Genomic DNA, 13,421 nt, shown 5'->3' with positions numbered 1-13,421 from the left:
GGTTTGACCCAAGTTGATGATCGATGGGTCTCGGTGTCACTGGAAAGTTTAGGATTGGTGAGGGCTAGGCAAGGACGGGGGCGGGGGGGGGGGGGGGGGAAACAAGGAGAGAGTTGGAGATGGGTTGGGGAAAAAAACAGCCACAACTGCCTTTTACCAACAAATATCGTGCCCAGTTCAACAACTTGCTCTGGGAACATCGAAGGCCAAAAGGCAAATGAGGAGTGGTTCTAGGTCCACTCATTTCTAGGATTCTCATTCTATTGTCTCCTAGGCAGTCAATGCAGTCATAAAGGTACTGACTGCATAAAGAGTGGTCATATGCACCCTAAGTGGATCAAGGACCCAGGCGCTTACTCTGTCTAAGGAACTTGACAGTTTGGGGGTCAAGACCTGATGAAAAAGAAAACTAATTTTTTTTCCAGAAATATTCAGCTGGACATAAACACACTTGACAATTCAATTTGGATGGTGAAGTTGATTGGTGGAAGCACTGGGGTTGTAAGAGTGGTCCACTTCACCTTTTGAATATAACCCTGGCTGCTTATTTTAAAAGGGAGATGTTTTTCTTTTCCCCTTCTCCCTGTCTCCCTCCCTAACCTGGGGGCAGGGAACAAGATTACCTTGAGTGATCTGTTCTCCACAGGAAGGAGAAGTCACCAGAAGAACTAGGAAGTGATGATCTCCCAGATAAACTAGCTAATCATAACACACCATCAGCATGCACCTGGGAACCCCTGGTCAGGGCACACCTGGAGTGGAGCCTTTGAATAGTGTCCTTAAAAACCCTCTGTTTTCCCTGATGGGCAGAATCAAATCTTCTGGCACAGGAGTCCCCTGTGTTTCCCCTTTGCTGGCAAAGCAATAAACCTCCTTTTACCTTGATCTCAAAACCTTCTCCTCATTATTGCATGGCCATCAGGGACAAGGCCCAAGGTTTTTGGTAATAGGTCAGGGACCCAGGCTCTATGTATTGCTCATTTGCTTTTTTTCCCTAGTGTCTTTCAAAAGTTTTCAAACCTCCTTTATTCAATCATTGTAGGGGCCACAATATGCAAATACTAGTTTCACCTCTCTTCTTTGTAAAAGTTGTCTTGCATTTCTGCCAAATACCTGTATTTTTCAAGGAGATTATTAACTTACTTCCGGTATTGAACATTGTAAGCTTTTTAATAACAGTAAAGCGACAAAATAAAATGCATCACACATGTGGCCACTTAAGACTTACAAGTCATTCTCAAAATAAACCCGGATGCAATTTCAAGTGCAGCCGCACTCCATCTGCTGAAATTTTATATCTTACCCTATGGTATGATTTTTGGAAATTAAGTCATTTTTTGAACAAATACAAAATATTCAAAAATGGGCCTGGCATATGGTTTGTACTCATCAAATACTTGTGGAATAAATGGTTTACCATTGCTTTGTATTCTTAATTACCAGAAGAGTCTGTGTGTGTGTGTGTGTGTGTGTGTGTGTGTGTATGTATGGGCACATGCACATCAATGCAGCATTTCCTTGTTAATAGCAGTCTTCTTGTCCATATTGAATGCTTTCACACATTATATTCTAATAGTGCTACACACAACTGGTGTCAATGTAACAGTGGTCCACCTTGTGTTTTGAATAGAGCTCTTGCTGCTCTGCCCCTGTAACTCATTTTTTAAGTAGATATGTTTTTTTTCTCTTCTTCTCTCATTGCTCCTCCCTACTTTCAGGGGGAACAGGATTATTTTTTCCCCATTTCAGGCAGATTTCTCTCTCTTAGAGTTCACACCCACCAAAGGAAGGAAGTAATCCAGACTTTGGGGATGGTACCAGAAGATCTCAGAAATGATTCTCCCAAATTAACAAGTGAATTACAACTCCAGACAGAGAACATGTAGAATGTAGCCTTTGAATCACCTCTTTATAAGCCCCCTGTTCCTGCTGATAGGCAGAATCACAGCCTTTGGGACAGAAGTCTCCTGTGTTTCTCCTTTGTTAGCAAAGCAATAAGCCTTTGTTTTCTTTTTTCTCAAAACCGTGTCCTCCTTATTGGACTGAGCTTTCAACCATATCAAGATGCTACAACAAATTCAAAATACATACTATTTGCAATTAGTAGACAGGTATCATTTGAGTCTACCAGATTTGTACAATAACTATTAAATATTCTCCCCCATTAAGTGGCTGATACTGTGAATACTTTAACCTTTTCTCAGTGACTCATGTTCACCTCTAGCAACATCAATAAATGTAAGATTTCAAGCCTTATGGGCCTTCCATAAGCTTCCATCAGCTCTCAATAGAGGTCTGACACATTGTTTAGTTTTGTTGGTTTGTTTTTTTTGTTTTTTTTTTTTTTTTTTTAGTGCTGTGTTTTGGTATTAAACACCCACTGAAAAACTTAGATTATTTGTCTACATTTTATGTTGTGACCATATAATATATAAGATTTAAAGTGAAACATTTTGAGAGTTAAAAGGGGGGGGCATAAGAAGTAGTCAACAATAAAATTATACATTATTTGGAACATTTTATATGGGCTGATGATTAGCTTTATCTTCTCAGTATGCCTATACAATGGTATAGTTAAAAAGTAATGATTCTAGTAAAACAACAGTTCCATTTAAAACAAGTAATGGTTTTATTTACTACAATGTTTCTAGTCAAAAACTCATTTAAATAAAATATTTTATGCAAATTAAAATTCCACAAGTTCATAAGTACCAAAGTGTCTTTAAAAAAGATAAAATCTTTATATTGGCTATAAACTCTTGGAGGAAGAATGATAGCTCTTTGTATACATCCATGTTCTTTAATCAGATTCTTAACCTCATGTGTTCCTTAATCTCATGTCAGAGATATTTTTTCTGAAGAATATATTTTTAAAGAAGATCTCATTTAAAAATTTCAGTGCATTTCCCACAATCCTGGTCATGCTTAAATTTTATAATTAACATTTGCCTATATTGATTTTCTCAGTTGACTCTTTTCAGCATATTATATTTTTAATCAGGAAAACAATCTTTCTACAATTAGTGATATACCTGTTAAACTCAGTGAGAATTATTATAAAGAATATCTTAAATTCAAGTTTTTTTTTAAATGTGTATATATTTTAGCCAAGTATTTTTATAGGTCTCCCTTCTCTTCAAAGGGCCTCTCTTCATATAATGTTTTCACCATGCAAAATGGGCTAACATGTTATCTCTGTTTATGATTCTTTTTACAGTAGGACCAAATTTAGATGATATAAAACTATAATCTTTATTTCCTGTCAATAAGGCTGTTATGATTTGATTCTGTGTCCTTTCGAAAACTCACGTTGAAATTTAATGTCATTGAAAGAATATTATGAGGTAAGTTTGTTGAGGTGATGAGGCTCTGCCCTCATAAGTGGATTATGCTGTTATGGTGGGAATAGGATTTCATAACAGGGTAAGTTGGTGCCCCCTTACCCTTCTATACCCTCTGCCATGGGATGACCCGGCAAGAAAGTTATCACCAAATGCTGTCTCATGGATCTTGGACTCTCAGCTTCCTGAACAGTAAAATATAAGTTTCTGTGATATGTTGCTATCACAGCACAAAATAACAGAATCTGTAACTTTCTAATTAAATATAAATGTCCGGAGTTGGAACATGGCTTGGGTGCGGAAGGAGCAAGCCCATGACCTCCTCAGCTATGCTGGCAAAGAGAGACTTCAGAATGTCTGGATGCTGTCTGCTCAGGAACGCCTAGCAATGTTGGGCTGAGGTGGTACCTAAGCAAGCAGTTTGAGTGTCTCAGAGGCCACAGTGTGCTCAGGTAAGAGGGAATCCAGGCCACCTGGCACGTGGATTTACTGGCTGGTTGATTTGCGACCTGCCACCGACCCACCAGGTCTCAGTGCTACAGAGACCCTTGAGCAGAGTACAGAAACAAAACTTTGGAGCTTTGGAGGGTCTTTTGAGTGGTGCCAACAGAGCCTCCATGGTCCAGCGGACCGAGAGCTGAGGTAGGATTTAGGAAATACAGACCAGACCTACCCTTCCCATTGGACACCCTGGAAAGGAAACCAGGGTCCACTATGGCAGAGTACTGGTGTCACCAGAGTTGGGGGGATGGATCCCTCCACAGTGGAATTGGTGACCACAGCGCTGACAGCCGAGGCCTTTTTCACAAGCTCCTGGGGGCGTGGCTACCTGAGGGAATTAGGTAAAATTAGCCAATGGCCCACAGCTCCAGTGCTCCACAACCTTGGGGTCTGGGTGAATGGCAAATAGTGAGAGTGCCCAGTCTTTCAAGAGAACAGGGCACCCAGGGGGCTATAGGCCTGGAGTGTAGCTAGATCTGTGGAGAATGCACCCGTGAGTGGGGCCTGGCGGGCTGGAGAAGCATGGGTGGAGGGGTGGGGGGCCGCTGGTGACCAAGAACGGCCCTGGGCGACCAGGATTGGTGAGCCACCCAGCTGGGGAGGAGGAGCTGTCTCACAGGGATTGTTTCTTGCATCTTGAGTGCAGAAGTTTGGCCCAGAGGGCACAGTTCCACTTATTGGAAGAAACTCTTAAGACTGCATTTATGTTTTTTGGGTTTTTTTTCAACTTTTAATTTTTTCCCCTTTTCCTTTATTCTTCCTATTTTTTCTTTGTCTCTCTCTCTTTAATGACTTCTTCCTTCTGCTTCCCCTACCTTTCCTCCCAAGCATTACGACTTCAATTATGCGTAATTTACTAAATGCATATAGGTGAATGTTCCGAGGTGGTCTACAGTACTCCCAAGTCCCTAGCTACCCCCAAATACTCCAGTCCATTCTCCTGTTATTATCCCACTTCAGTAGAGCAATCTTCCAAGGTTGCTATGATATACCAACCCCCATACCATCATATCACCCGACCCAAACATAAAGTCCTAAGACCAAACCGTTGATCGCTATATGCCATCAGAATCTGTATGTCATTTATGAAATGAATGTATTTGCTTTAAAGTACAATAAAACCCAACATCTCTAGACATAGTCTCCCATCACAAAGGAGAAATTCCGGAGATATACAAAACCAAAACAAATTTATAGGAGTAAATAGTAACACAGCAGTCAAACAGAGCCAGAAAATAACACGAGCATCATGAAAAAACAAGGAAAAAAAAGGACTATAAACAATGCAGGACAGCCTAAATCTACAGGAGAACCTAGAGGCATCAGAAAAATGGTCAGATAAAGAACTCAAGGCATACCTGACACAGATGGAATGGAGTCTTAAAGAGGTCATTAGACAGCAAATCGAAACAATGAAAGAACACCTCAACAACGAATTACATAAACAAATTCAAGAAGCAAATCAACAACTCTACCGGGAGATAGAGTTTATAAAAAAGAATCAAACAATAATCCTAGAAATGAAGGAAAGTATAAACCAAATTAAAAACTCAAATGAGAGTATTGCTAGTAGAGTAGATCAAGTAGAAGTCAGAACATCAGACAATGAAGACAAAATATATCATCTCGAAAAGAGTCTAGTCAACTCAGAAAGGCTGGTAAGAAACCATGAGCATAACATCCAAGAGATATGGGATATCATAAAAAAATAAACTTAAGAGTCATTGGGATAGAGGAATGTATAGAGGTCCAAACCAAAGGAGTGAGCAAACTGCTGAATGAAATAATTTTAAAAAACTTTCCAGACATGAAAAATGAAATGGATGTCCAAATCCTAGAAGCTTACAGGATGCCAAACATACAGAACCACAATAGACCAACTCCAAGACACATTATTATGAAGATATTCAACATACAGAAGAAGGAGAGAATATTAAAAGCTACAAGAGAAAGGAGGTAGATTGCATTCAGGGGTAAACCCATTAGGTTAATGGCTGACTTCTCATCACAGACGCTGAAAGTGAGAAGATCCTGGAAACATGTATTTCAAACGCTAAAAGATAATGGGTACCAACCAAAAATATTGTATCTAGCAAAATTAAGCTTCAGGTTTGACAACTAAATAAAAATCTTTCAAGAGAAACAAAAGATAAAAGAATTCACAGCCAGAAAACCAGTACTGCAAAGCATTTTGGGCAAATCAGTAAATGGGGGAGAAAAAAAACTAATCAAAGAGAGAAAAACAAACCAAATTAAAAATGAATAAATAAATAAACAAACAATCATGACGGGAAGTACAAACCATATATCAATAGTAACCCTAAATGTTAATGGTTTAAACTCACCAATAAAGCGACATAGGCTGGTAACCTGGATTGAAAAAACAGACCCAACGATATGCTGCCTCCAGGAGACTCATCTGATAGGAAAAGACATGCACGGGCTGAAGGTGAAAGGTTGGGAAAAATCACACCATTCACATGGTCCTTGGAATCAAGCAGGGGTGGCCATCCTCATATTGAATAAAATCGACTTCAAGCCTAAGTTAATCAAAAGGGATAAAGAAGGACACTATATACTGTTAAAGGGAATCATTCACCATCAAGACATAACAATTATCAATATTTATGCACCAAACAATGGTGCTGCTACATTCATAAAACAAACTCCTCAATTCAAGAGTCAATAATTATGGGTGACTTTAACACACCTCTCTCACCATTGGACAGATATTCTAAACAGAAGTTGAATACAGAAACTATAGAACTCAATAACACAATGAATAACCTAGACTTAACTGACATATATAAAATATATGAACCATCATCAAGTGGATATACTTTTTTTCTCAGCAGCACATGGATCCTTCTCAAAAATAGACCTTATATTATGCCATAGGGCAACTCTTAGAAATTATAAAGGTGTGGAGATAAAACCATGCATCTTTTCTGATCATAATGGAATGAAATGGAAATCAATGATAAAACAAGGAAGGAAAAATTCTACATTACTTGGAGAATGAACATTATGTTACTGAATAATCAATGGGTTACAGAAGATATAAAGGAGGAAATCAAAAAATTCTTAAGGATAAATGAAAATACAGACACAACATATTGGAATCTATGGGACACAATGAAAGCAGTTCTAAGGGAAATTCATTGCTTGGAGTTCATTCCTCAAAAAAAGAAAAAACAACAAATAAATGATCTCACACTTCATCTCAAAACCCTAGAAAAAGAAGAGCAAAACAACAGCAAATGTAGTAGAAGGCAAGAAATAATTAAAATCAGAGCTGAAATCAATGAAATTGAAACAAAAGAAACAATTGAAAAATTGACAAAACTAAAAGTTGGTTCTTTGAAAAAATAAATAAGATCGACAGACCCTTAGCCATGCTAACGAAGAGAAGAAGAGAGAGTACTCAAATTACTAGCATATGGGATGAAAAAGGCAATATCACAACAGAAACCACAGAAATACAGAAGGTAATTAGAAATAATTTTGAAACTTTATCTTCCAATAAAATAGAAGATAGTGAAGACATTGATAAGTTTCTTAAGTCATATGATTTGCCCAGATTGAGTCAGGAGGATACACACAACTGAAACAGACCAATATCAATGGAGGAAATAGAAGAAGCCATCATAAGGCTACCAAGAAAAGCCCAGGGCCGGATGGATATACAGCAGAGTTTTATAAAACCTTTAAAGAAGAACTAATACCAATACTTTTCAAGTTATTTCAGGAAATAGAAAAAGAGGGAGCTCTTCCAAACTCATTCTATGAGGCCAACATCACCCTGATTCCGAAACTAGACAAAGACATTTCCACAAAAGAAAACTACAGACCAATATCTCTTATGAACCTAGATGCAAAAATCCTCAATAAAATTCTTGAAAATAGGATGCAAAAACACATCAAAAAGATTGTGCACCATGATCAAATAGGATTCATCCCTGGGATGCAAGGCTGGTTCAATATATGGAAATCAATAAATATTATTCACCACATCAATAGGCTTAAAGATAAGAACCATATGATCATCTCAATAGACACAGAAAAAGCATTCGACGGAATATACCATCCCTTTATGTTCAAAACATTAGAAAAACTAGGGATAACAGGAACTTACCTCAACATTGTAAAAGCTATCTATGCTAAGCCTCAGGCTAGCATCATTCTAAGTGGAGAAAAATTGAAGGCATTTACTCTAAAATCTAGAACAAGACAGGGATGACCTCTCTCACCACTTCTATTCAACATAGTTCTCAAAACACTGGCCAGAGCAATTAGACAGACAAAAGAAATTAAAGGCATAAAGATAGGAAATGAAGAACTTAAATTAGCACTATTTGTGAATGACATGATCCTATACCTAGCATACCCAAAATGTTCTACCAAGAAATTTCTAGAGCTAGTAAATGAATTCAGCAAAGTGGCAGGATATAAAATCAACATGCATAAATCAAAGGCATTCCTGTATATCAGTGACAAATCCTCAGAAATGAAAATGAGGACAACCACCCCATTCACAATATCCTCAAAAAAAAAAAAATACTTAGGAATCAACCTAACAAAAGAGGTGAAAGACCTATACAATGAAAACTACAGAACCCTAAAGAGAGAAATAGAAGAAGACCTTAGAAGATGGAAATACCTTGTTCATGGATAGACAGAACTAACATTAAAATGGCGATATTACCAAAAGTACTCTATAGGTTTCATGCAATGCCAATCAAAATCCCAACAGCATTTCTCACAGAAATAGATAAAACCATCATGAAATTCATCTGGAAAAATAAAAGACCCAGAATAGCAAAAGCAATTCTAAGCAGGAAGAGTGAAACAGGCAGTATAGCGATGTCAGACTTTAAACTATACTACAGAACAATAGTAACAAAAACAGCATGGTACTGGTATCAAAACAAGCAGGTAGACCAATGGTACAGAATAGAGGATACAGAGACCAATCCACAAAATTACAACTATCTTATATTAGACAAAGGTGCTAAAAGCATGCAATGGAGAAAGGATAGCACCTTCAACAAATGGTGTTGGGAAAACTGGAAATCCATATGCAACAAAATGAAACTGAATCCCTTTCTTTCACCATGCACAAAAGTTAACTCAAAACGGATCAAGGAGCTAGGGATCAAACCAGAAACTCTGCGTCTGATAGAAAAAAAAGTTGGCTCTATTCTCCATCTCATGGGGTCAGGCTCCAAATTCCTTAATATGACACCTATAGCACAAGAGTTAAAATCAAGAATGAATAAATGGGACTTACTCAAACTAAAAAGTTTTTTCTCAGCACAAGAAACAATAAGAGAGGTAAATAGGGAGCCTATATCCTGGGAACAAATTTTTACTCCTCACAATTCAGATAGAGCCCTAATATCCAGAGTATACAAAGAACTCAAAAAATTAAACAATAAGAAAACAAATAACCCAATCAACAAATGGGCCAAGGATCTGAACAGACACTTCTCAGAGAAGGATATACAATCAATCAACAAAAACACGAAAAAATGCTCACCATCTCTAGCAATCAGAGAAATGCAAATTAAAACCACTCTAAGATACCATCTCACTCCAGTAAGATTGGCAGCCATTATGAAGTCAAACAACAAGTGCTGGCCAGGATGTGGGGGAAAGGGTACACTTGTACATTGCTGGTGGGACTGCAAATTGGTGCAGTCAATTTGGAAAGCAGTATGGAGATTCCTTGGAAAGCTGGGAATGGAACCACCATTCGACCCAGCTATTCCCCCTTCTTGGACTATTCCCCAAAGACTTAAAAAGAGCATACTATAGGGATACAGCTACATCAGTGTTCATAGCAGCACAATTCACAATAGCTAGATGTCCATCAATAAATGAATGGATAAAAACAATGTGGCATTTGTACAATGGAATATTACTCAGCACTAAAAAATAACAAAATCATGGCATTTGCAGGGAAATGGATGGCATTAGAGCAGATTATGCTGAGTGAAGTTAGCCAATCCCTAAAAAACAAATGCCGAATTTCTTCTTTGATATAAGGAGGGCAACTCAAAATAGAGCAGGGAAGAAGAGCATGAGAAGAAGATCACCATTAATCAGGGACGAGAGGTGGGAGGGAAGGGGAGAGAGAAGGGAAATTGCATGGAAGATGGAAGGAGACCCTCCTTGTTATACAAAATTACATAGAAAAGGATGTGAGTGAGGGGAAAGGAAAAAAAACCAAAAAAAATAGAGAAATGAATAGATGGGGTAGAGAGAGATGATGGGAGGGGAGGGGAGGGGAGGTGGCAAAGGAAGGGGATAGGAAGGGCAGCAGAATACAACAGACACTAGTATGGCAGTATGTATAAATGTGGATGTATAACCAATGTGATCCTGCAATCTGTACATGTGGTAAAAATAACAATTCATAGCCCACTTGAATCAAATGTATGAAATATGATATTTCAAGATCATTGTAATGTTTTGAGCAACCAATAAAAAAAATGGTACTAGGAAGCCCTTCTAAAGTCTCAGAAGACAAAAATAAAGAATAAAGAAAATATGACTTCAGTGCTTACTATCTGCTGGGCTTAGATCTAAAAACCTTGATATAACATAAAAAATTTTCATGTAATGGTGACAAGACTGGCAAGAAATTTTAAGTGAACACCTATATTCACAACGTTTGAATGAGATTTAAACCTAATACCATCAAAGATAGTTCTAAACCTCTCTCATAACAATGTACCAATTCAGGCAACATACACTTCATTCAATTATTCTGTAATTCTGCAGTAGTAATACTTTTATAATTCTCTCTGATTTGAAGTAAATGGATGTCTTTTTTTAAACTAATATACTCCAATAAAAACACTGAATAGATTTCTAAAAGTCAAAACATAAATGAAAATACATTGTAGAATCTGGCACTTATATCTATTCTTTTTTTTTAATATTTTTTTTTATTGGTTGTTCAAAACATTACAAAGCTCATGGCATATCATCTTCCATACATTTGATTCAAATGGGTTATCAGCTCCCATTTTTACCCCAAATACAAGTTGCAGAATCACATCGGTTACACATCCACATTTTTACATAATACCATATTAATGACTGTTGTATTCTGCTACCTTTCCTATCCCCTACTATCCCCCCTCCCCTTCCCTCTCCTCTTCCCTCTCTACCCCATCTGCTGTGGTTTAATTCTCTCCCTTTTTTTTTCCCTTTCCCCTCACAAACTCTTATATGTAGTTTTATGTAACAATGAGGGTCTCCTTCCATTTCCATACAGTTTCCCTTCTCTCTCCCTCTCTCCCACCCCACTCGTCTCTGTTAAATGTTAATCTTTTCCTCATGCTCTTCTTCCCTGTTCTGATCTTGGTTGCTCTCTTTATATCAAAGGAGACATTTGGCATTTGTTTTTTAAGGATTGGCTAGCTTCACTTAGCATTATCTGCTCTAATGCCATCCATTTCCCTGCAAAATCCATGATTTTGTCATTTTTTTAGTGCTGCGTAATACTCCATTGTGTATAGATGCCACAGTTTTTTAATCCATTCATCTATTGAAGGGCATCTAGGTTGATTCCAAAGTCTAGCTATTGTGAATTGTGCTGCTATGATCATTGAAGTGGCAGTATCCCTATAGTATGCTCTTTTGAGGTCCTCAGGGAATAGACCGAGAAGGGCAATAGCTGGGTCAAATGGTGGTTCCATTCCCAGCTTTCCTAGGTATCTCCATACTGCTTTCCATATTGGCCGCACCATTTTGCAGTCCCACCAGCAATGTACAAGTGTACCCTTTTCCCCACATCCTCGCCAGCACTTATTGTTACTTGACTTCCTAATGGCTGCCAATCTTACTGGAGTGAGATGGTATCTTAGGGTGGTTTTGATTTGCATTTCTCTGACTGCTAGAGATGGTGAGCATTTTTTCATATACTTATTGATTGACTGTATGTCTTCCTCTGAGAAGTGTCTGTTCAGGTCCTTGGCCCATTTGTTGATAGGGTTGTTTGTTATCTTATTGTTTAATTTTTTAAGTTCTTTGTATATTCTGGATATTAGGGCTCTATCTGAAGTGTGAGGAGTAAAGATTTGTTCCCAGGATGTAGGTTCCCTGTTTACCTCTCTTATTGTTTCTCTTGCTGAGAAAAAACTTTTTAGTTTCAGTAAGTCCCATTTGTTTATTCTTGTATTTAATTCTTGGGCTATGGGCATCCTATTAAGGAATTTGGAGCCCGACCCCACAATATGTAGATCGGAGCCAACTCTTTCTTCTATCAGGTGCAGAGTCTCTGGTTTGATATCTAGCTCCTTGATCCATTTTGAATTAACTTTTGTGCATGGCGAGAGAAAGGGATTCAGCTTCATTTTGTTGCATATGGATTTCCAGTTTTCCCAGCACCATTTGTTGAAGATGCTATCCTTTCTCCATTGCATGCTTTTAGCGCCTTTATCAAATATAAGAAAGTTGTAATTTTGAGGATTGGTCTCTGTGTCCTCTATTCTGTACCATTGGTCCACCTGCCTGTTTTGGCACCAGTACCATGCTGTTTTTGTTACTATTGCTCTGTAATATAGTTTGAAATCTGGTATCGCTATACCGCCTGATTCACACTTCCTGCTTAGAATAGCTTTTGCTATTCTGGGTCTTTTGTTTTTCCATATGAATTTCTTGATAGCTTTATCTATTTCTACAAGAAATGCCCTTGGGATTTTGATTGGCATTGTGTTGAACCTGTAGAGAACTTTGGGTAATATTGCCATTTTGCTGATGTTAGTTCTGCCTATCCATGAACAGGGTACATTTTTCCATCTTCTAAGATCTTCTTCTACCTCTCTCTTTAGGGTTCTGTAGTTTTCTTTGTATAAATCTTTCACCTCTTTTGTTAGGTTGATCCCCAAGTATTTTATTTTTTTTGAGGATATTGTGAATGGGGTAGTTTTCCTCATTTCCATTTCAGAAGTTTTGTTGTTGATGTACAGAAATGCCTTTGATTTATGCGTGTTGATTTTATATCCTGCCACTTTGCTGAATTCATTTATTAGTTCTAGTAGTTTCTTTGTAGACCCTTTTGGGTCTTCTAGGTATAGGATCATATCATCCACAAATAGTGATATTTTAAGTTCTTCTTTTCCTATTTTTATGCCTTTAATTTCTTTTGTCTGTATAATTGCTCTGGCTAGTATTTCAAGGACTAAATTAAATAGAAGTGGTGAGAGAGGGCATCCCTGTCTAGTTCCAGATTTTAGAGGGAATGCCTTCAGTTTTTCTCCATTTAGAATGATGCTAGCCTGAGGCTTAGCATATATAGCTTTTACAATGTTGAGGTAAGTTCCTGTAATCCCCAGTTTTTCTAGTGTTTTGAACATAAAAGGATGCTGTACTTTGTCGAATGCTTTTTCTGCATCTATCGAGACGATCATATGGTTCTTATCTTTAAGTCTATTGATGTGGTGAATAATATTTATTGATTTCCGTATATTGAACCAATCTTGCATCCCAGGGATGAATCCTACCTGATCATGGTGCACAATTTTTTTGATATGCTTTTGTATTCGATTTGCCAGGATTTTATTGAGG

This window comes from Callospermophilus lateralis, chromosome 6, assembly GCF_048772815.1.
Source record: "Callospermophilus lateralis isolate mCalLat2 chromosome 6, mCalLat2.hap1, whole genome shotgun sequence".
Taxonomy (NCBI): domain Eukaryota; kingdom Metazoa; phylum Chordata; class Mammalia; order Rodentia; family Sciuridae; genus Callospermophilus; species Callospermophilus lateralis.
Note: the sequence above shows the minus strand (reverse complement) of the source record.